At 41.2% G+C, this 23600-nt stretch overlaps 1 protein-coding gene across 1 annotated transcript in view; it reads right to left on the reverse strand.

Annotated features, from left to right (window-relative positions):
* The window catches only part of snd1 (staphylococcal nuclease and tudor domain containing 1), a 237408-nt gene that overhangs the window by 80502 nt on the left and 133306 nt on the right, over positions 1-23600 (reverse strand). The window lies entirely within an intron of this gene.

A 23600-nucleotide genomic window follows, 5' to 3' on the forward strand; every position in this document is an offset into this window, starting at 1 on the left:
CCCAGGGATCCGTCCTGGGACCAAAGGTTTTTCCATGACATAAAAATGACATTAGTTCAGAATAAAAACACATTTTGTTTCTTATGACATAAACATACTGTGTGCTGATAATGAAATAGACCAGCTTGAACTAACAGAGAATAAGGAAAGACGTCAAGGCAAACATGATATCGACGTATTATGAACTTTTACATGTATGATGAAGAGATGTGTTTTGTGCCTTGTTTTAAAAATCAGATGACATGACGAGAATAGTGTGAAAAGTGCCTTCCTTTTTTCCTTCTGTTATGTCAATTGTTGAGCAAAGCTGTTAATTTTCAACTTTTAGTCACCTTGTATGCGATGACCAGCGGAAACAAATGCAAATTCAATCAATCAATGCTCAACCGCGCGGGTCATTTTGGAATCGTCAATGGAACAAATAAAGAATAGAGGCCATCTCGGAGGGATATGCAGGATTCTACACTATTGATACCCCGGATATCGATTTTCCCGCTTAAATGGACTCTTTGTTTGGAACGTGTGCTTCTCCATTTGTAGGTCACCACCAATGACCAACACTGTCCGACGATTGTGGCATATGCGGTTTGTTTTTTGCAACGCGACTCATCCACAATTAGCCACTTGCAACGCGTCAGAAAATTTGTGCCTATTCAGACTAATTATCTATTCATTTGTGTCCGACTGCTGGAGAGAGAATGCATAGAAACAGCAAAAAAAAAGTCTTTTTGCCCCCCTGTCAGCAAGAATGCGAGAGGGCAGGTGCGCCGGCAAGATAGGAGGCCGAGTCCAGCGATTAGGAGCACGGCCGGTTAATGCCTTGACCACGGGGGAAATCTGCAGAGAATTAACTTTGTAAACCCGATATAAAAAAAAAAAACACATAATGAGGTTGCCAAAATCAGATCCAACCCCCCAAAAAGTCACCTTATTGATCCAAGCTATACCGAATCAACAGACATCGAATCATTAAACGTAACCGAGAACCCCATCTACCCAAGAACATTTTTAATTGGATTTTTGATCGCCGTGGATACAAACAGAAATATTTCAGTTTATACAATCGTAATGTATCATCCAGGGTGAAAGTCTTCTACAGAACAAAAAATAAAATAAAACCAAGGACAGCAACAACAGCAAATGAAAGAAAAAACTAAGAAAACAAAGCGAAAAACAACAGCAAAGAGTAAATAGATCCTTGCAGTGGGTAGCATTCGAGAACCGGCTTCTTCGGCTCGGCTCACTAAAAGGAACTGGCTCTTTTGGGACCTAAACGGCTCTTCAGGTTGTTTTTGCTTCTTTAATCCCTACATAACCAAATATTGTGTAAAATTATGAGCAAAGTGACTTAAAGGAAGGGGGAATAGAACAAAAAAAAAAAAAAATACCAAAATGAAGTAGTGAAAAGCTGAGAGAAAAAGAAACAAAAGGGAGAGAAAAAGAAAAAAATCTGAAAAAAAAGCCAGAAAAAAAGAAAAGAAAGAAACGTAGGAAAAAAGTAAATAGAGAACAAAAATAAAAAAGTAACAGCTAGGAAAAAATAAACACAATGAGATTTTTTTTAAAGGAATTAAGAAAAATAGAAAAAAACTTTCTTTGGCTCGGCTCACTAAAAGGAACCGGCTCTTTCGGGACCTAAACGGCTCTTCAGTTTGTTTTTGCTTCTTTCATCCCTACATGACCAAATATTGTGTAAAATTATGCACAACATGACTTAAAGGAAGGGGGAATAGAACAAAAAAGAAAAAAAAATACCAAAATGAAGAAGTAGTGAAAAGCTGAGAGAAAAAGAAACAAAAGGGAGAGAAAAAAAATCAGAAAAAAGCCAGAAAAAAAAAAAAAGAAACAAAGGACCAAAAGTAAATAGAGAACAAAAAGAAAAAAGTAACAGCTAGGAAAAATTAAACACAATGAGATTTTTTTAAAGGAATTAAAAAAGGGAAAAGAAAAAGTGTGTTGGATTCAAATCATTTCCAATGATACCAAGTCAATCTTGTTGCCAACATTGTACTTCCACTCATAAATGTGATTAAGTACAGTTCTGTATCTTGCAACCGACTCAATAAGCCCCCCAAAATGTGAGTATGATGCGAAAAAAGATATTAGGGAAAAAAAAGAAATGGAAATCTTGTGAAAGAATTGTTGTAAAAACAAATGACGTTTGTAGGCCGTACAACCTTTGCAATAATACATGAGTCAATTCATTCAAAAGTTATTTTTTTTTTGCATTGCTGGAAACTCAGCAACATGTAACGTGATGTCAAGTTTTGGACACGTTCAATAATGACTTAGTTGCCACACTTGGTATTGCCGTTGCTCATTGTTGTTTCAAGCGTTGCTCACCGACTTTGTGTGAACGCTCAGACCCGGAAGGAAAATGACAGAGAACATTGGTGACGAGTCTTTAGCACTCCGGGCGCAGCGGCTGTTATATAACAAGGCCATTAGCAGAAAACTCATCCAGAGCACCGGCGAATGTCAAGCGGGCCAAGGCAGGAAAAGGTTACTGCGGCTAAAGGACGGAGGCCGGGGCGTCACAGAGGAAACCATTGCGCCGCTAATTTCGTCTAGCCCTAAGTGGCAGTCCATCCCCCCCCCGAAAAAGCTTTCTTTTAAGATCGTTTTACATTTGAATACCCAAAAACATAACAGCCAGCGAGGCACAGGGCGACCTAGAAACTGCTTAGACCGGAGCCCAGATGGCTCCCGGTGGAGAACCCCAGCGCAGCCAAAACGACTCCCGTCGGAACCTAAATGGGTTCCGGTAATCTTATAAATGCCGGGATTTCAATCGACGCGGCGGATGAAAATGAGATGATAGGGAGGAAAGAAATTTAAAAAAACAAAAACAACTAGTGGTGTGGGTGTGCATGAGTGTGTGTGTTAGTACTGCAATTAACAACTCACTTAAAACTTACTACTCAGCACTTGTTCAAATGACTCGTCCACTAATCGGATTATGAGTCATTTTTCCTTAAATTTCGCATGGAGTTGATTTAATAATGTAGCAAATGATAAGAACACAAGTAGATGGTCTGTATTTCTATAGCACCCCTTTTTCAAGTCACTAGACCTCCCAAAGCGCTTTACAACGTGTTCCAAGCTTACCCATTCACAAACACACACACACACACCAATAGGGAGTCAGGCTCCAGACGTTTTGAGGATAATCAAGATGCAAAATGGTAAAGGTTCTGCATTTCTATAGCGCTTTTCCAATCCATGAAGACCTCCCAAAGCGCTTCACAATGTGCTTCACACTTACCCATTCACACACACACACACACACAAATAGGGAGTCAGCCTCCAGACGTTTTGAGGATAATCAAGATGCTAAATGGTAAATGTTTTGCATTTCTATAGCGCTTTTCAAGTCCATGAAGATCTCCCAAAGCGCTTTACAATGTGCTTCACACTTACCCATTCACACACACCAATAGGGAGTCAGCCTCCAGACGTTTTGAGGATAATCAAGATGCTAAATGGTAAATGTTCTGCATTTCCATAGCACCCTTTCAAGTCACTAGACCTCCCAAAGCGCTTTTCAATGTGTTCCAAGCTTACCCATTCACACACACACACACACACACACACACACACACACACACACACACACACACACACACACACACACACACACACACACACACACACACACACACACACACACACACACACACACACACACACACACACACACACACACACAAAACTGATGGCCAGACGCAGCTATGCAAGGCAGCTACCTGGTACAGTGAAAAATACATCTTTCATGAAATATACTGCGGAAAAACATGAACATGTCCTATCCAAAATGAATTGGGCACAGTGTTCAGTCAGTAGGAACATAAATCATGCATTATTTTTTGAGGGGCAGGCCATTTAATACTAAATTCAAAGTCCACATCGTTTCCCCTTGTAAACTTAAGAAAAGGCTCATTTGGAAGCAGAAGAACAGCAAGCAAAACCTTGCAAAGTAGATCCTGTGGTCAACTACAATTCTGTCAGCCAAAAACTTCAGAATTCTCAACAGTTCAGAATCAACGAAATATGTTCATCGCTCAAGGTCTCTTTTATAGTCAAATCTACGTGTAGAAATGTAGCGTGTAAGTCATTAAAACCCTATTCGCTCCAATGAGTCAACTGACGTGCTTTTTAAATATTCATGCGTCGCTGAGCTACTGCCATGATACGCTAGGTCTGCTTTGCAAGTAGCCTTTTTGCCGTATCCGGCCTGAAATGATGGTAAATGTTCTGCATTTCAAGTCAATGAAGACCTCCCAAGCGCTTTACAATGATGGCAGTAGCCCTGCGGCCACCTTGCCCTCGACATTCTGTGAGATTTTTAGAAGGCTGACTGTGAGGGAAGCATTTTTTCACCAAAATCTGAGACAACTGCATCTGCCCAAGAGTCTGGCTCTTTTCAAAGAATACAATATCAAGAAGCACTGCCGACTGAAACGCACTGACTTCAAAAAGCAAAGCGGATATTAACACTGTGAAAAGGTAAAGCATCTGAAAGCTGTTCGAACGGCACAGCAGCGCCTTTTCATAAGAGTCAAATGAAAATGCTACCAAGGCGAGCTATAAGGTTGCAACACTGATCGCCAAGCACTGCAAATAATATAGCTGAAATGCATGCGATGATGCCAAAGTTTAGAAATTCCGGTACACGTACTTCACGTTTCTTTTTACTGCTCGAGACAGAGATGCCATTAAGCATGAGTTAAAATAACATCGGATGCTTCACTCTGTAGGAATAACATATATGGTAAGAAAAGGACTCATTGTCAACTTTTGTCAACAATGTCGGCTTAATTCTAAAACAGGTGTGGAGAAGAGGTACCTTATTTTTGAACTGTGAAACGTTGCATTCGTCTTGGGACAGAGGTTCAAATCCTCGCTCCTCCGAGTTAAATGGTGAAGTGTCCTTGGGCAAGACACTGAATCCCTAATAGCCCCGATAAGCAGGTTTTGCAAGGCTGACTCCCTACTGGTGTGTGAGTGAATGTGTCAATGTGTAAGTGTGAAGTGCATTGTAAAGCGCTTTGGGAGATCTTCATTGACTGGAAAAACGCTATATTAATACAGACCATTTACCGTTAAGGAGTAATAGCTTCGTCTAAGTGCAATATTCCGGTTGTGTCAAGACCAGAACAAAGACAGGACCGACTTGGATAAGTTTCTATTAGTTTTATTGGGAAGAAGGGAAAGGATTGTACACATTATCTGGTGATCGCTGGTTGCGGGGAGCAGGTTGCTCTGAACGCGGAAGTGGTATTTCTGTGCCGAGCGACGGCGGTGTCGGGAGCGGAAAAAAACAGGTCGGTAGCCGGGACAGGGGAGCAAAAAACGTGGTCGATATCAGAAAATGGGTCGAAAGCCGGGAAATAGACGGGAGCCAGAACAGGAGTGAGTCAGGGTCGAAAAGCTTGCCTAGCGTGAGCTGAGGTTCGCAGACGGACTGACAACAGGTGACAGAAAGACGGGGGTTTAAATAGTGACAGGGAGCCAATCGGAGGCCGAGGCAGTTGGCGCCAAAGGAGCGGGCACAGGTGAGTCACATCGGTAATTGTGACAGGTTGTGCATAGTTTTTTTTATGATTTCAGAAGTGGATACTATTAGCTTTGAACAATTTCTATTTTTCTATTTATGAATCTTTATATTGTGTGTGTAATATTCTAGGTGTACCAGGGTTCAACTGAGGCACCAAGGTCAGTGTTTCACCCTGCATTTGATTTCATTCACTTAACTCGTCGAAAGTGAATAAAAAAAAAAAGCGAATGGATAAATAAATAACTAAAATTGCAGGAGTTGACATCTTGTCAGAGCCAAAAGTTGCACTAAAACAAATTGAACGCAAGCGCCGTGATTGCTTTTCACAAATTGCTATTGTTCACCCACAAACAAAACTAGAGTCCCGCGGTGCCTCGCGTTACGACAGACCTCGATAAAAACATTTTTAAAGACGTGCGTCTTTTTTAACCCCGTAAAATTGGCTTGAAATCTCCATCTAAGACATACCCAAAGTCAATTGAATGCTGTTCTAAAACTGGAGAGTATGGACGGTTTTGGTCACTTTTGAGAGGGAACGATCTCAACCTTTTGTCCACACTGCAAGTGCTACTGACATTTGAGTCATCTTAACAGAAATAGAAGGTTTTTATTCTCGCCTGAATGTGCCTGCAGATGAGTTTAGCATATACATCTTAGCTGGAAAACAGGTGAGAAAATAGCTTGTAGCCTTATTTGGTACCAGGTCAAATTTGATTACTATCTAAAAAGGGAAACATTGTATTTTACACATTTTTCCTAAGTCACGGCATTTCCAAAAGCGGCCATTTGGAGACGACCAGTTTAAAGCTCTAGAACCTCTGCAACCGTTCATTTTATTTAGGCCAATTTTTAGAGATTGTGAAAGAGTTGTCAATGTTTGACTTCTCTTTCCAGAAGTTAATCACAGTCCACAATCGGATCCCAAGTCGGATTACACATATTTTTGGCTCCGATTTGATTACACATTGTCAATCTTCATACATTCGTGATGGGAATTTTATCAGCTAACAGTCAATCATGATTTGAATCGCTCACTATTGGCTGGTGATCATTAGAGCCAACGTTTTGCGTGTTGTTTTTTTGTGATACAGGCCCTCATTGGTCGTCACAGGCTAAGAACTGTGAAAAAAAGCTTGGAATCAGTCGGGAGTGGTGTCGACCAAAATGTAAGAAGCTAATGGCTGTATTAGAAATCATCCGACAGGCCTTTTTTATATAGGGGAGTTAAGGAGCCGTATGAAAGTATTACAAGAAAGATTGTCAAATGATGCAGGAATGCTTATAGGCAGATTTTTTTTTTTGTATCCGTGGGCATTGATGTGCATTTCGGAGTCAATATTTAACACGATTGTAACGAGACCATGTTTATGAAGAATCATTTCATCAGTAGAATATGAGGGCACTTTTTGGTGAGTTATACCGGCTTTATAGTTTTGGGTTATTTTGTTTGAGACTGATGGGGATGTTTCTCTGATGAGTATATTTTGAAATGACCATCATAACCAGCTCAGTAGCCTAGATGGTAGTGTGCCCGCTTTGAGACTGGGAGGTCGCTGGTTCGCGCCTCGGCCGAGACATACCTAATTGGTATAATGGCGGCGCCCTCTGTTGGCTGCGGCTGCATCGACTCGCTACAACGGGTCAGGTGTATCGACATTTCGTTCTGTGTACATTGTTACAAAGAATGACAATACAAAGGAAATTATTATTATTATTATTATTATTATATCTTAAATCCCAAGAGTTGTAGCTTTCCAACTACCGATAATGTCGATATCGCGAAAACACATTTTTCTTGATCAACAGTCCGACGTAGGAATATTAAGGAGTTAGATGACCAGGATGGTTGAATCGTCCGGCAAAAAATTGGTGATTTCTCTAAATCTCAACGGGTGTAAAATCGCTTCTCCTCTAAGCAGGCTTGAAATGCAGGCGTCCGCTAAATAAGACCTCCTGGGCCCCGCGAGCATCAGATTACGAGCAAAATCGATATCTCGCAAAGGTGTCACATGCTGGGAGCAGATAATCATCCACAAACAAAATCAAACTGTCCCAGACACCGGATGTGCGGGGGGGAGGAAAATCAATGAAAGGCTCACAATAACACATGCTATTTGCGTAATTTCTTCAGTAACTACTCTCGGGTTATTCCTTTTTGAGTCCACTAGATTAGGGTTCGGGGAACCTAGGCTCACCGGCCATATACGGCTCTTTTCATAAGCGCATATGGCTTGGAGATAAGAAATCTACTCATCTATAGCGTCCCGATTTCGACAAATGCGCAGCAGACTCTGATGCGCAATTATCTAAAGAGCATACTCCCCACCAATGTTCCCTCCAAGATGCGCGCACTGCCCGCACATTCTCTGCACACAAGAAAATCGAGCCAGCTCACAAAAATCAGGGCTCCAAATTGCTCATTAAGAAGCCAATTAGGTCAAAGTTACAGTGCATGAAGGTAAAATACACGGGTGCCCCTGACGCTGTTTTCTAAACGCGGTATTTTGAAGTCGAAGTCGAACGAAGTTGAGTAAAGTCAGTTGAATTTTTCGAGATCCGGCTTCTTCGGCTCGGCTCACTAAAGAAAACCGGCTCCTTCGGATCCCAAACGGCTTTTTGGGATCGTTTTTGCTTCTTTAATCCCTACACGATCAAATATTATGTAAAATTGTGCACAGAATGACTTAAAGGAGGGGGAGGAGGGGTATTAGAACAAAAAAGAAAAAAATACCAAAATGAAAAAGTAGTGAAAAGCTTAGAAAAAAGAAACAAAAGGGAGAAAAAAGAAGGAACTTTTCTGAAAAAAGCCAGAAGAAAAGAAAGAAACAAAGGAAAAAAAGTAAATAGAGAACAAAAAGAAAAAAGTAACAGCTCGGAAAAAATAAACACAATGAGATTTGTTTAAAGGAATTTAAAAAAATAAATAAAACAAAATAGGGAAAAAGAGGAAAAAGTTCAAATAATTCCCAATTATACCAAGTCAATCTTGTTGCCAACATTGTACTTTCACTAAAAAAAATACTTCCACTCAAAAATGTGATTAAATACAGTTGTGTATCGTGCAACCGACTCAATAAGCCACCAAAAATGTTAGGATTATGCGACAAAAGATACCAGGAAAAAAAGAAATGAAAATCTTGTGAAAAAATTGACAAATGACGTTTGTAGGCTGTAAAACCTTGCAATAATACATTAGTCAATTCATTCAAAAGTGAAAATTGTTTTGGAGATTGCCGTTGCTCACTGTTGTTTCAAGCGTCGCTCACCGACTTTGTGTAAATGCTCAGACCCCTGGAAAATTACAGGGAACATTGCTCCCCACTACACATTACAGTCAAGGATCTACTCAAAAGACCCTGTTTTAGATGTATGTTGCCAAGTAATCCTTTATAAGAAAGCTCAATTAAGGTTCACTTTTGAGACACTTGACGATAAAAACCCACAGAATAAAGAAACAGCCAGAAATGCCAGTCAAGCACACGGAGCAATTTGCTTGGGTGAGCGGCAGAGTTGTGTACATGGCACACTTCTCTCTGCCCAGCGCCATCTGCACAAAAGGTAAATATGTCAATAGCCTTGTTTGAAGTATTTTGTGACATTTTTTTAAAAAGAACTCTGCTTGCACCTTCTTTTTAAAACCATTATGAAAGAAAAGGTCTTTCTCCCTTTCTTTTCCACCCCTTTTCTCCCACTCTGTCTCTGTCTCTCTCACTCTCTGTGTCTCTCTTTTTCTCTTCCTTTGTTGCTCTTTGTCTTTTTCTCTTTCTGTGTCTTTTAACCTCTATTGCTCTAACTTCCTTTTTTCCTTTTCTCTCTTTTCTCTTTCTCTCTTCCTACCCTTCACGCTTTCTTTCTCTTTTCTCTCCTCTCTTTATATTTCTCTTTGGATTTCTTTCTTCCTCTCCCTTTCTCCCGACTTTTTATCTTTTGTTTCTCACACTCTCTTCCTCTCTCTCTTTTTCTTTGTGTCCCACCCTCTCTCCTTCCCTCCCCCTTTCTCTTATTTCTTTATCTCGCTTTCTCTTGAATCTACTAGTCCAGCCCCCGACAGAATGTTTGTTCTATCGTTTGGCCCCCCGAGTTAAAATGAGTTTGACACCCCTGGTCTAAGGTCACACAGTGAAAAAAATGCACTGAAACATTTGCTTTTATTTGGAGAGCATGTTTTGTGGGTTTTCTGGAATGTGCCTTATACATAGGGTATGGCTCTCCCCCAAAAATGCTCTAATGGCTTTTTGGGTCCAAAAAGGTTCCCGGCCCCTTCAATACTAGATCTGACAAAATCAGCAAGTGCCTAAAAAGGCCAAATTTTGCGTTTCTTGTTGACTTATCTGGCCACATTTCTTGAATGATTTGTGTAGGTGTGAATAAAAATGGAGACTCTAAACCAAAAGGGTCAGCATGCAGATACATTTCGGGCATTTTAATGAAGTGTTGAATCTTTAAACATCAAACTCAGACCTGAAAAGGTTTGCTGGAATATCGAGGGTTTCAAAAAAAGACTTTTGATCAGAAGTGGTTGGCAAGCTCATGTTAATGGCGCTTGTCATCAAACTTCAAATCAAAAAAATCAAGGTCTCTTCAGAGTAAGTGAGCTACAGAAACGAGCAAGTGGTAAATTGAGAGTAGCAGCATGGATAAAAGGACAGGATGTGAAATGAAGCTTGCGGTGAACAGATATTTACAATTCTGGACTAGAAGGCATTGCAAAAGTCAGAAACAGAAAGTATTTCAACAACATATTACACAAACACTTTCATATACACATACAAATTATAAGACGTTGAGCATGTTTAACCAATCAGAATGCAGTACAAAATCAACTGCAAATGGCTGTTTCTGGCAAAGAGTGAAAAATAGTGCGATGAGATCATGGAATTGAATGCCTTTTCATGTGTCATCTGTACCATAGGTGGTCTAGTGGTAAAGTGATGTAGCACCCTTTCACCAATTACCACTGCAAACAATGTTTTGTGACTTATTTGCGACACTCATCGATGGACCATTGCACTTATATTATCTCCTGCAGGGGTCGGGAACCTATGGCTCGTTCTATAAGTACCTATGTCTCATTTCTCCATCTCGTTCAAAACTTGAGCCATTAATCGTGTTCGGATACACGCGAAGCCAAACAAAAGCTGAATTATAAAGTAGTACTTCGCAGAATACATAGGGCACATTTTTCAATAATTTACAGTCAAGGTGTTACACCAAAAACAAAAAAAAACAAAAAAAACTTGTTTTGGCTGTGCAACGCTAAATAATCCTTGATTTAAAAGCTCACTATATAATCTGTGTTCAGTGTTCAGATACTTTATGATGAAATCCACAGAACAAACTGTAAATACGCCAAAACACAAGAGAGAATTTAAAGTTATTTGATTGGGTGAGTGGGAGGGATGGGTGGAGCTATGCAAAAAAACGCCCTACTCCGTCTACGCCAAATGAGTTGAACCGATCTTGAGTCATAGCAAGAAAGAGACAAGTTTAAAGTGGTATGTTTATTGATTTTGGGACACGGGCTCTGGCATGATTCTCTTCTCATCATTTTGATCAAATCATCAAAAATAAATGTGCTGAAGACGAAGCTTTTGTCTGGGGCGCGGGTTTAGCAATTTAGTCAATTTGTCTCATAATATATGCTGTGGCTCTTTCCCAAAACAAAATAAATATATTTTGCTTTTATGGCTCTTTAAAAAGATTTCCGACCCCTGCTCTACTGTAAGCAGCCCAAAGGCTGTAGACGGATAAACACAGTAGTTTTTAACCATATCTCAATTTCATGCACCTTATGTACGGAAAGTATATGACAAGATAATATTTAGGGGTACTGCCTTATCATCTGGTGCACCTTTATGAAATACTGCACTGCAAAGGGCAGGTTTATATAAATAAAGGAATTCGAAGTCATTGATGCGGTCTTTCCTCCAGGCTCCAGGACTAAAAACGATCAGATGTGTGATTTCAAAACTGGAAATAATGTCAAACGTGGGCATCTTTATTTTCGGATTTGCAAATATTAGCCTAAAGTCACTCGACAGAGAAGACGATCGAGGGACTTTTGCTATGTGTATAGAGACCGGATCCCTGGTGATCAATGGAAGCGGAGTTTCGGGAGAGAATGCATCACTGTCAAAACGGCCCTGATGATGCAGTCTCCTCTGCCAGGACCCTCAACGGTCGGGCAAACACGTCGGATGCCCGCCATTATACCTGCCCGACGCCTATTAAAGACCGGTTTATCAATCTGTAATGGATGCGTCGCACTTGACAAATCGGATGACGTTAAGAGAGGGTAGACGGATGGATTTGGCGGATTCCCGAGGACCCACACGGGTTTGAAATTAGGAGCTGTATAGGATTTCGCTCGAGTCGAACAAGATAAAGAGATCATTTTTTTTAAGTGATTGCTCGATATTCGTGGAGACACTTCATCTCTAATTACGCTGTAAGACATTGAAGGATGAGTGAGGATACGGTTTTTCATAATCAAAAAACAGAAATCAAAAAACAAAACAAACGATGAAACAATGTCAGAACATGTGCATAAATACTATGCTTGATTATTCACAGTGAGTTATCTGTGGCCCTGGGTGAATGCAGGGCGTTATCTCACGTTTGTAAAACAAAAGTAACATTCAAGGTTGCCTTGACAACGAGTCCCGTTGTTTTCCTTTCCAAATGTTTCTATCCAAGATCCCAACTTTTATCATCGTTTCATTTTCGCATTCTTGTTTTGTTTGTGTGTTCAAGTTTCTTCGGTAGATTATTAGTAAATGAAATGATCTGCATTTCTATAGCGCTTTTCAAGTCAAGACTTCCCAAAGCGCTTTACAGTGCGCTTCACATTTCCCAATAGCGGCCGTGCAGCCATGTAAGGCGCTAACCTGCTTATTGGGGGTATTAGGGGTTCAGTGTCTTACCCAGGGACACTTCGACATGTAACACTGAAGAGCCGGGATTCGAACTGCGATCTCTTGATCCCAAGACGAGCGCTCTACCTCCTGAGCCACTGCCGTAAAGAAAATTCCATAAAAACAAGACTGTGTGTCTTGATTAAAGCATGGTCCAGTATCAAAAACGGGACAAATAATCAATTAAACGTGGGTAGCCAACCTTTTAGATTAATAAAAAAAGTTTTTCATTTGTTTCCCTGATATGTTTATCTAAAAGTGAATATGGCGCTCCAAAAAAAGGAGAAACGAGTTTGAAAAAAATAAAAATGCTTTTAAATGTAATGAGTCAATCGATTTTGTTCAAAAAACGTATTGACCACCTACATTTTGCTACAATGCCAAATCTCCACATGACCCGCCGGATCTTCATTTTCCAATCGTCTGCTTTTGCCTTGCAAAATGACTAATGGGTATCATAAGAACAGGGACAAAAACTAATGGGAGACCCCGTGGCAATAGAATGACCCGCAAGATCCAACATCAGTCAGCTCAATCGTGTTTTTTGTTGTTTATTTGTTTAGGCCTCAGTTCATTACCCCACTCTCCATCTTTTAATAGCCGCCTGTCCGCTAACACCGTGAGAAACGTAGATCGACGACAGCAAAAGGTTGCGCGTATATGCCGGGAAGAATTACAAAGAGGGAACGCATTAGTCAGGAAATGTAATCATGCTAAAGCGACTTGATTATTACGATATGGATCCTTGACTGGACGGAATCGAGTGCCGAAAGGCCCGAACCGCCTGGTTATTAAAATCAATAACAGCAATAAGCACAATTTTGCTGCGTTTTTTTCTCGCCAAAGGGTGGCGACATCACAGGTAGGTCGATGAATATTGAGTTACATTTCTAATAGTACTACTTTCCAGTCATTCGCCTTAATCGGTTGGTTTTATGTTGAAGGACTACAAACGGGGACTGGGCGGAAGTTGCTTTAAGACCATTCACATTGAAATGCAGAGGACTGCTGCGATTCATCGTGGGTTTATATTTATTCTTAAAAAGGTGAAGAGTTATATTAGGCACATCATATTTTTGTTCCAAGAAAGTAATAGTAGTATTATAGTAGTATTCAGTGTTTCCAAATACCGTATAAAAACCATGATGGGCCACCAGGATTGAATTGGTCCCAGCCAGGGCCTCAAAAGTAAAATCAATATATGTTATATATATTTTGTCCTCTCACTTTTGGTTAATAGGTCGATTGGTAAATTGAGTGTGGAGTGCTCGTCTTGGGATCAAGAGATGGCAGGTTCGAATCCCGGCTCCTCCGTGTTATATGTCAAAGTGTCCTTGGGCAAGACACTGAATCCAGAATGCCCCCGATAAGCAGGTCGGCGCCTTGCATGGCTGCATGGCCACTATTGGTGTGTGTGAATGGGTAAATGTGAAGCGCATTGTAAAGCGCTTTAGGAGGTCATCATTGACTTGAAAAGCGCTATAGAAATGCAGACCATTTACCATTTTTGTTTGCTGAGTAGAGGAAGGAGGGGTTGGCGGGGTAATAGACTGCCGCAGGAGCACGTTGAGCACAGGAAGGCTTCAAAAGAGATTGCAATACGAGAGACGAAAAGAAAATAAATTAAAAAATAAATAAACAAATAAAAGAGTCGGCAGTAAAATGATCCTTATTTGGACTTATTTTAATGATATTAAAGGTTACAAATACTTGTGCATTGTTTATCACTGTGAGAAGAATCTGAATCAGTCCCTGAAAGTGTAGGCAATGCCAATATTTAGTAGAGCCGGAGCTAAGGCTAAGCGGCTAGCGGCGTTATAAGCCTTCGGTACCGTCCATAATCATGGAAAATGTGAACTCTCTACCAAATAAGACCGACTGGCTGTGCTGGTGAAAAACATCAAAGCGTACAGGGAGTGCAGTTTGCTGTGTTTTACAGAAACCTGGCTTCCGTCTAGCATTCCGGACGCTAACGTGGAGCTACCCGGCTTCTACGCCGTTAGACAGAGACACAAAAGCCTGCGGGAAGCGGAGAGGAGGCGGACTGGCTATCAACGTGAACACGAGGCGGTGTAACCCTGGGCACAAAAATTTCCATCTGCTGCAGGGACGTCCAACTTTTGGCCTAGCGTGTTACGTCATCTACTACGCTGTTGCTAAAATACAGCACAGCACCCCGAGGCCATCCTGTTCATCTGTTAATAACAAAGGATACTGCTGGAAGTGTGAATTTCCCTACGGGGATGAATAAAGTATCCATCTATGTATCTATCTAATAATAATGACATTTCTCCTCTCTTTTATATATGTTTTATATATGTATATATTTTCAGAGGTTCAGTCAACATTGCATACAAGTTGAACTGTAAATAGTTCTTGTATTTAAATGTTTTTTATTGCTATGAGTTAAGAGTTCCAATTTTATTTTGCTGTGTAATTGGATTTTTAGGGATTCTGTGTTGCTAGTATAAAAACAGTTAACAATCGTTCACTGTAGAAATAATGAAAGCAAAGGAGCAGGCCCCCGCACACGACTCCGGACCCCCCAAGACTGAAAATCGGCTGCGCATTTGGTACCTGACTAGATTGCTGTATTTAACACACTTTAAAGCGATTATTTATGGAACAAATCAAAAGACTGATGCAAAGCCTTAAATTGAACTTACATAGACAACATTAAAAAACTCTGTGAAGCAAATCTTGAGATTCTACAAGAAATACTTTGCGGATCGAGCTGTGATTACAGGACACGGAGCGGAGTAGAGGTTTTAGACTAGACACGCTTTGTCAAAATCACGCAGGAAGTATTCATATCAACGACAAGAGCTCCCGTTTTTCGCCCTCACGCTTCGCTCGCCGTGGCTGTACGAACCAAATTAAGATTTCATAATGGAATTTTAAATATTCATGCCTCGGTTGACACCGAGACAAAAGTGCACCCGAGATAGGCCGCACGTACGTGTTAGCAGAGGGGACGTATCGAATCGCTGAGGGTTTCGCCGAGGAGGAGGCACGTTTAACTTCGGGGAACGTGATTTTTTTTTTTAACTCGGCCAGAATAAAGTGTAATTGCACCTCCGCCACACTAGGGCGCAGTGGTGTTTCATTGGCAGAGTGTTTTGTTTACATTTAGCCTCCACGCAATTCATTAATAAAATAGAATAGAATAGAATAGAATATACCTTTATTGTCATTGTTACAACATGGGTTGAATATATTGTAACAACGAAATTGGACGTGGCACTCCAGGTCCACATTTTACAGTGAGGACAGAGAAAAGATGAAGGTACAAAAAAGATGTTTGTACTGTCCTTGTTGCATAGGCTATTTTTTTCCTCTGGGTGGGGGGGGGGGGGGGGGGTGTATGAGGGGGTGAGGGACAGACAGAGATGGGCAGATCCAACTAGATGTTTGATCTTACTGTACACACGGTCCAGTGTTTTTTGCCTTAATTGCTCAGTCCACGTGTTGAATGGATTTGGGAAGTACAGTCCTTAAACATGCCCGATTAAAGTCGCCGGTGACGATAAAAGCTCCGTCGAGGTGTGCATTAATGCATTAAGCATTGAGAACAGGGTTTGTGAAACCTTTTTCAGGGCCAAATTCAAGCACTTTCAAGGCCAGTTTTTCCAATTCTTTCCAGTACCTTCAAAGGAAGGAATCAAGCATCGAGCACCGGTCAAAGGAATTATTTTGTTGTTGTTGACTGATAGCTAAAATAAAGTCGCAATCTTACCATTTTTTGAGCTGTTCCAGTCTATGATCTACAAACATTTTGTGTCAATCGGCTGCGATAAACTGACATGAATTCTGCCTTTCTTCTTCTACTGACGTAAAATTGTATTCATGCCTATGTTTCTTTGCACAATGTTGACTATTTTCTGCACTATGGTGACTATTTTTGCACCTAACGCATATTGCACAAAATACGATACCAAACTGTATGTAACATCCTACGTGCCCACATTTCTTGTGTAAATATTGTGTAAAAGAAAATGAAATGATCTGCATTTCTGTAGCGCCTTTCAAGTCAATAAAGACTTCCCAAAGCGCTTTACAATGTGCTCCACATTTCCCAATAGCGGCCGTGCAGCCATGTAAGGTGCTAATAATAATAATAATGCTTATTGGGGGGAATTAGGGGTTCAATGTCTTACCCAAGGACACTTGTAACACGGAGGAGCCGGGATTCGAACTGCGATCTCTTGATCCCAAGACGAGCGCTCCACCTCCTGAGCCACTGCTGCCCCCGTGTCAATTATAACTATAACCCCATCCTCCTTTTATAACCTTATCTTCTCTGTTCCTTCATCGTCTTGTTTTCTTTTACCCTCACTGTTAATATGTGAAACTGGAGTGCCATGCCCAATTTCGTTGTCACAATATGTTCAACCCATTTTGACAATAAAGGTATATTCTATTCGATTCTATTTGATTCTAACAATGCAAGCGCAGCTTGGTTTCGTAAATGGTCTCTGCATTTCTGGAGCGCTTTTCAATGAAGACCTCCCAAAGCGCTTTACAGTCGTCACACTTGTTCACGAGCAGGGAAAGGTCTCTTAAGGTGTTGTGTGATAGTTGGGTTCCATTCGGAAGACAAAATAAGTACTGTCATTTGGACTCATTTTAACAATATTCATGGCTCCCCATCAGAGTGCATTCAATCTTTCAATCAACTGCTAGTCTTTTGCTCTTTGTTTGATAGTTCAATTCATATTTGGCATGTTTTTAGAGATCTGTGTCTCAATCAGTTAACATTTTTGTGCATTTTATCTTGTATGTATGGCACTGAAGAGTTCATATTTTTTTGTTTGGCCTAATTGGGGTTTTTGTGTTGCTTGACTTTCCCCAAGACCAGCGAGATGGTGGTGGACTTCAGGAGAACTAGAACTCACCCGATTCCTGTAACAATCAAAGGAGAATGTGTCCAGACCTACAAATACCTGGGTGTGCAGCTGAACAATAAACTGGACTGGACTGCCAACACAAAAGCTCTATGTAGGAAAGGTCAAAGCCGACTTTACTTCTTCAGAAGGCTGGCCTCCTTCAACATCTGCAAAAAGCTCCTGCAAATATTCTATGAGACTGTTGTGGCAAGCGCCCTCTTCTATGCGGCACAGCGCTAAGAAGAAAGATGCCTCTCGTCTCAATAGACTGGTGAGGGAAGCGAGCTCTGTTGTGGGCACAGAGCTGGACAGCCTGACAACAGTAGCTGAGCGACGGACACTGGAAAAGCTGCGGTCAATCATGGACAATTCATCAGATCCACTACACAGCATTATCTCCAGACAGAAGAGCAGCTTCAGCGACAGACTGCTGTCACTGTCTTGTTCCACGGACAGACTGAGGAGATATTTCCTTCCTCATGCCATGAGGCTCTTTAACTCCATCCGGGGAGTAAAGGCCCACATTAAACCACACCCCCCACATTGCACATTACCCTATTTTTATTGCAGTGTGTATTCTGTGTAGCACTATCCATCTACTATCTACTCTATATAACACGTTACATTGGATATTGGTGTATTGTATTCTTTTTGCTTTATTATTGTTTTGTTCTTCAGCGCAAGGACGCTACTGGAAGTGTGAATTTCCCTGCGGGGATGAATAAAGTATCCATCTATCTATCTTAAAATATGTTCAAATATTTTCTCCCGGGGGTGCCAACGTGACAGAAAAGAATGGAGAAATACCGTATTAAACCAATCTCAATGGGATTGTCTGCAAATCAGCGAGTTGTTCATTCGTCAATGACCGCATTGAAAACAAGAGGGGCATGGGGGGGGGGGGCTGGCCGTCATAGGCCATAATCATTCGTCTCCACCTCTTTTTTTCAAGCAGTCGGCGTGGCAAATGGCATCGGCAGCCCGTGTCACTCAAGGAGCCATTTCTGTCCTCCCGCTCCGTCTGCGCTGACAGATTGAGAGAACCGAGGCAGACGGTCGGGCGACCGAGGCATTTTTCAAGACGCGTTTTTGTCAATTTACGTGCGCTCGTCAAAAGCCGAGAGAGGCTTGCTGGGGCCGCGCGCTTCGAGTTTTACAAGAGCGGGAAAGTGTCAGAGGCCAGCTTGTGAAGAGGCGCTTCCCGATGCTAAACACGGCACCCGTCCGAGTGGGCCGGAGCGAGGTGGGCTTTAAACGTCACTCCGGAATCGCAGGACCGACGAGGTGGGGTGTACGTGCGATTCGGCTGCCCATAGCGCATATAGTCTGGTTTCGTACACCGTTTCCAAAGCAATACTTTCAAAACCAATTTTCCAATTTTTCCAGTACGAGTAAAAGAAAAACGCAAAAATAGCTGAATCAAATTACCGTAAATTCCGGACTATAAGCCGCTACTTTTTTCGTTATAGACTTCCGTTACTTTCAACCTTGCGGCTTTTCCAGTGATGCGGCCGATTTATGTCATTTTTCTAACGGCCGCTATCGGCGCTTGAGTGTTGCTACCATTAACTGCCCTGTCAAAGCTATATTATTATTATTATTAAAGCGTTGAAAACTCTCTCGGTGTACCGTCTTTCTTTGTAAATATATGTACCCCATGTATAATATGTATTTGCAACTGTATATTTTTGTAATGCATTTATTTGTATTTATTTGAGACACTTATTCTGATATGTTTAGCACGGATGAACAAAAAATGAAGGGCGGAACAAACGCGGGGTACCGAGTTGAAGTGGGGACCGCTAAAGGTGAGGGACAGACAAGGAAAGAAGAGGGGGTAAAAAGTTGGTTAAAGAAAAATGAGTTGCGTGAGTAAATGTGTTCATCTGATATATTTTTCCCACCCTTACCTTTGGAAATATACACTTTTTTCCTTGGATTACTTTCAACGGGACCCGGACTCTGCAGGTCTGCATCTAACCTTAAGTACCGGTATCATTTTCCGTTCATTTTGCCGGCAGCGATTTTTAGACTGGACTTTAACGAAGGATATTCAGTTTCAATCGCGGGACTTGAAGTCGGGTTTGGGTTTATTTTGTGTTTGTGTTACATGTTCAAATGTGGGCGCGTGCGGCTTATATACAGGTGCGGCTTGTGTATGTACAAAATCGGTTTTCCTCTTAAAATGTGGTGGGTGCGGCTTACAATCAGGTGCGCTCTATAGTTTGGAATTTACGGTAGTAGTTTTTAATCGTACATATGCATTTATAATAATAATAATAATAATAATAATTTCCTTTGTATTGTCATTCTTTGTAACAATGTACACAGAACGAAATGTCGATACACCTGACCCGTTGTCATGACATTTAGTAGATTATTGAGTGACAGATCATTAAATCTGGAAAAATTCCCAGGACAGCCACCATGTCACGCATCTATAGATTTCAGCCCTTTAATGTGTGATGTATTAACACTGTCTTTAGAAATGTCTTTCCGTATGCATTGAATCTTCTTTATAAAGAAGACCATAAAGTCATTGGTTGAATGGGTAGAACTATCTGAGACAATCCGTTGCCTCGTTAGCGATGCTACAGTGTCGAAAAGGATTTTGGGGTTATTCTTTTGTGCCGCAATCACCTTCGAAAAATACTGGTTAGGTATTGGGTCAATTTGATGGTATATTTGTGGACCTGAACAAATTGTGTGTAAATATGTTTGAGAAATCCCTCCCCATATTAGGTGTTGGGTAAAAATGACAATACTATGTAGCTTCCATTTTCAGTTGCAGGAAGTTTTTTCTGTTACAATATACTACTGAAAAGCGCTACCTTTTTTACATGGCCGGTAAAGAATGTCCATAAAAGATACGTCATCTTGGCACTAATATTTCATAGTGCCCCGTTTCAAGGTAGCATGCACAGGTCCTCTTGGGCGCGACCGGTAGGGGGCGAGGCCGCTTCATAGGGAGGGAAGAAATGCAATGGATAAGCGAAGCCAGCAGAGAGCAGCATCGGCGCCGTTTTAAAGCAGACTCTTTGGAAAAACACGGAAACCGTTTCAAGCATTTCACATAAAATGCAAGCACTCTTCCATCTTTGAAGACACAGCATCGAAATTCAAGTATTTTCAAGGATTTCAAGAAACGGTAAAAACCCCGAATGTCAATAAAAAGTCCATTACATCCCGATTTGTGTTCATTTGGAGATGAATATTTTGAAACGAGCCACAGGATACGTGCAGCAAACATAATTAGGGTAATGATCACACATATTTACTAGGAAGCAAACTCTTCCTTGGCATTTTTTAATGGCCAAGATGATTAGCGCTATTAGGATAATCACATTACTGCTAAAGAAAAGATATATAAGTTGGGATAATGAGCACACTTTTGCAATGTTTTTGTTTTTACACAAAATATGAAAGTCACGAAGCTGAATTTTGTTCAAAAAACGAGAAACCAACAACAACACGGGGTATGCTTTTGGATGGGAGTGTAAAAGAAACAGGCACGGCCAAAAGTTTGTCGTGTGCAGGGCTGGGTAAAGATAGCCATTACTTAAATCAGGGTTCATACACATTTTTACTGGACAAAGTCAAGCACCATTTAAGAACTTTCAAAGCCAATTAGCCAATTTCTCTAGTGCCCAGCATCTTGGTCCGACGAACAAGTCCTCATGAGCCAATGGGAGGCAAAGACGCTTCAAATGATGTCATAAGAACCAGTGCCAGCTGCAGTTACTCACGAAGGAAGAAGAATGAAATAATCTGCATTTCTATAGCGCTTTTCAAGTCAATGCGCTTTACAATGTGCTTCACATTTAGCAATAGCGGTCGTGCAGCCATGTAAGGCGCAAACCTGCTTATTGGGGGCTTTAGGGGTGCAGTGTCTTACCCAAGGACACTTCCACATGTAACAGGGAGGAGCCGGGATTTGAACCTGCGATCTCTCGATACCAAGACGAGCGCTCTACCTCCTGAGCTACTGCCGAAGTTTTATGGGACGGCAAGGCCAACCGAGAGCAGGTTTTGAGCCATTTTTAGTAGACTTGTTTGATTTCTTTCTTCATTTAATGTACAGTCCATCCAGTCAGATTGCCAAAAAACATGGAAACAATTTCAAACATGTACAAGCTTTCACCTAAAATCCAAGCACTCTACTAAACTTGAAAACACATAATTCAAATTGAAGCATTTTCAGGGACTTCAAGCACCCGTACCAACCCTGTTAAATCAATTCCTTTTTAACCTATAGTTTGGTTTGAGTACAATATGATTTGGATTAAATTCAGGCACATTTTTAATATCAATGACAAACTGCAGTTTCATCGCTCGGTGATAAATTCACGTGGTGTCTCTTTTTATGAGCTGACCGCAGACAGTAGCAGTCAAACGGGTGCATAAATGTGGCACAAATGCTCAGTGGAGGTCAACGGGGCTATAGGGAAAAACGAGTAGCTACAGCGGGGCAACCGTGGACACATACAGATTACCACCATCGCAGTAACAATGTCTAAATGCATGAATATGGCATTCCTTATAAAGTGTAAGTTCGCTGAAAAACGCTGTATACCTTCAATGCACAATTCAAATGTGTATTATCATATTCATAACCCAACAGGCTTGTGCAAAAATTGTTTGCAACAGGAATTGAACCCGGGTCTTGAGAGCGCCAACACTTAATCACTAGACCAACAGCAATACAAATGACTAATAAAGTCATTAAAATCATTGAATAAACATGGTAGCTCTTATCATAGGCCCATTTTTTATCACCTTATAGTTCAGTGCGCCTTATGAATAAAATACATGTGATAAAAGGCAAATTTTTGGGGGGGGAGTGCCTTGTAATTCACACTACTATTAATTATGGTCTCGAAAACTAACGTTGGAGAATAGAGAACAAAAAATTGTCAAAAAGATAAACACACAAGAGCACAATGGAAATAACTCTTTGGTGCATCTCTTCATGAGTAAATGTAATCTATATTGTGCTCATTGCACAATTGTGTACATTTGCTTTACCACTCAGACCTTTTTGTTTTCTCTGTACCATTATGTACTTTATGACGTATTTGTTCACTGTATGCATGAGTCATACTGTCTACATGTGTGCCTTAGTGTAGCGCAGGGGTGGCGAACACGCGGCTCTAGAGCCGCATGCGGCTCTTCGCCTCATCATATTTTCTATATACTGTGGCTCTTTGCCTCGTTTTATGTTTAGTTTTTTTTCCCTTCCTCTTAAAACACACTTGAATCCATCAGAGTTAATAACAAATAAATAATTATATTTTGAAATTAATTTGGCAGATTTGTTGTTTTTATGCTGCTCCGGACACATAACTGACTGCCAATCATCTGCGTTGGTTACGTCTAATGCCGGTCAGTGTGTGGTGTGGCTCTTTGACTCTCAGTTAAAAAAAAATCGGCTCTTTGTGTCAAACTTGTTCGCCACCCCTGGTGTAGTGTGTCCTAGCATAGTCTCATCTCATCAGCTGCACCGCTTATCCTCAGTAGGGTCCCGGGGGTGCTGGAGCCCATCCCGGCAATCATCGGGCAGTGGGCAGGGGACTCCCTGAACTGGTGGCCAGCCAATCGCAGGGCACACAGGGACAGACAACTCGCTCGTTCATAACCCTAAACCTAGGGACAATTTGGACCGGCCAATCCACCTGAAATGCATGTCTCTGGAATGTGCCCGGAGGAAACCCACGCAAGCACGGGGAGAACATACAAACTCCGCACAGGAAGTCCGGTAGCTGGATTTAAACCCACAGGAGGTTCCCAAGACCTTAGAACCACTGCGCCGCTGTGCTGCCTGTGTCCTAGCATAGTGTTTTTTAAATGCATTTTTATTTTCACTAAGGGCTGAGAGAAACGCAATTTTAATGATCAGGTTATGCCTTTGACTATCGCGTTCCATTCCTGGTGTCACATTACCAGATCGCATTTTGGCTGAATTTCGCCAAAGAATCCTTTATATACAAGCTCAATAAACCCACACAAGAAACTCTAGACACTTAGAAACCCCAACCAAGCACCACAGAGAAATTTGATTTGGGGAACTGTAGGGCATGGGTTGAGTTAAGCACACATGTCTGCCCAGCGCCCTTTCCACCAAAGGTTAATACATCAGTATCCTCCTTTGCATCATCGTGTGACATTTCAAAAAAGACCTTTGCTTGCACCTTGTTTTTAAACCATTGTTTAGGACAAAAGTGACGGTCAAAATAAGCCTCAACA

The sequence above is a fragment of the Urocampus carinirostris genome, chromosome 11 (assembly GCF_059441175.1).
Source record: "Urocampus carinirostris isolate Australia breed hairy pipefish chromosome 11, RoL_Ucar_1.0, whole genome shotgun sequence".
Lineage (NCBI taxonomy): Eukaryota > Metazoa > Chordata > Actinopteri > Syngnathiformes > Syngnathidae > Urocampus > Urocampus carinirostris.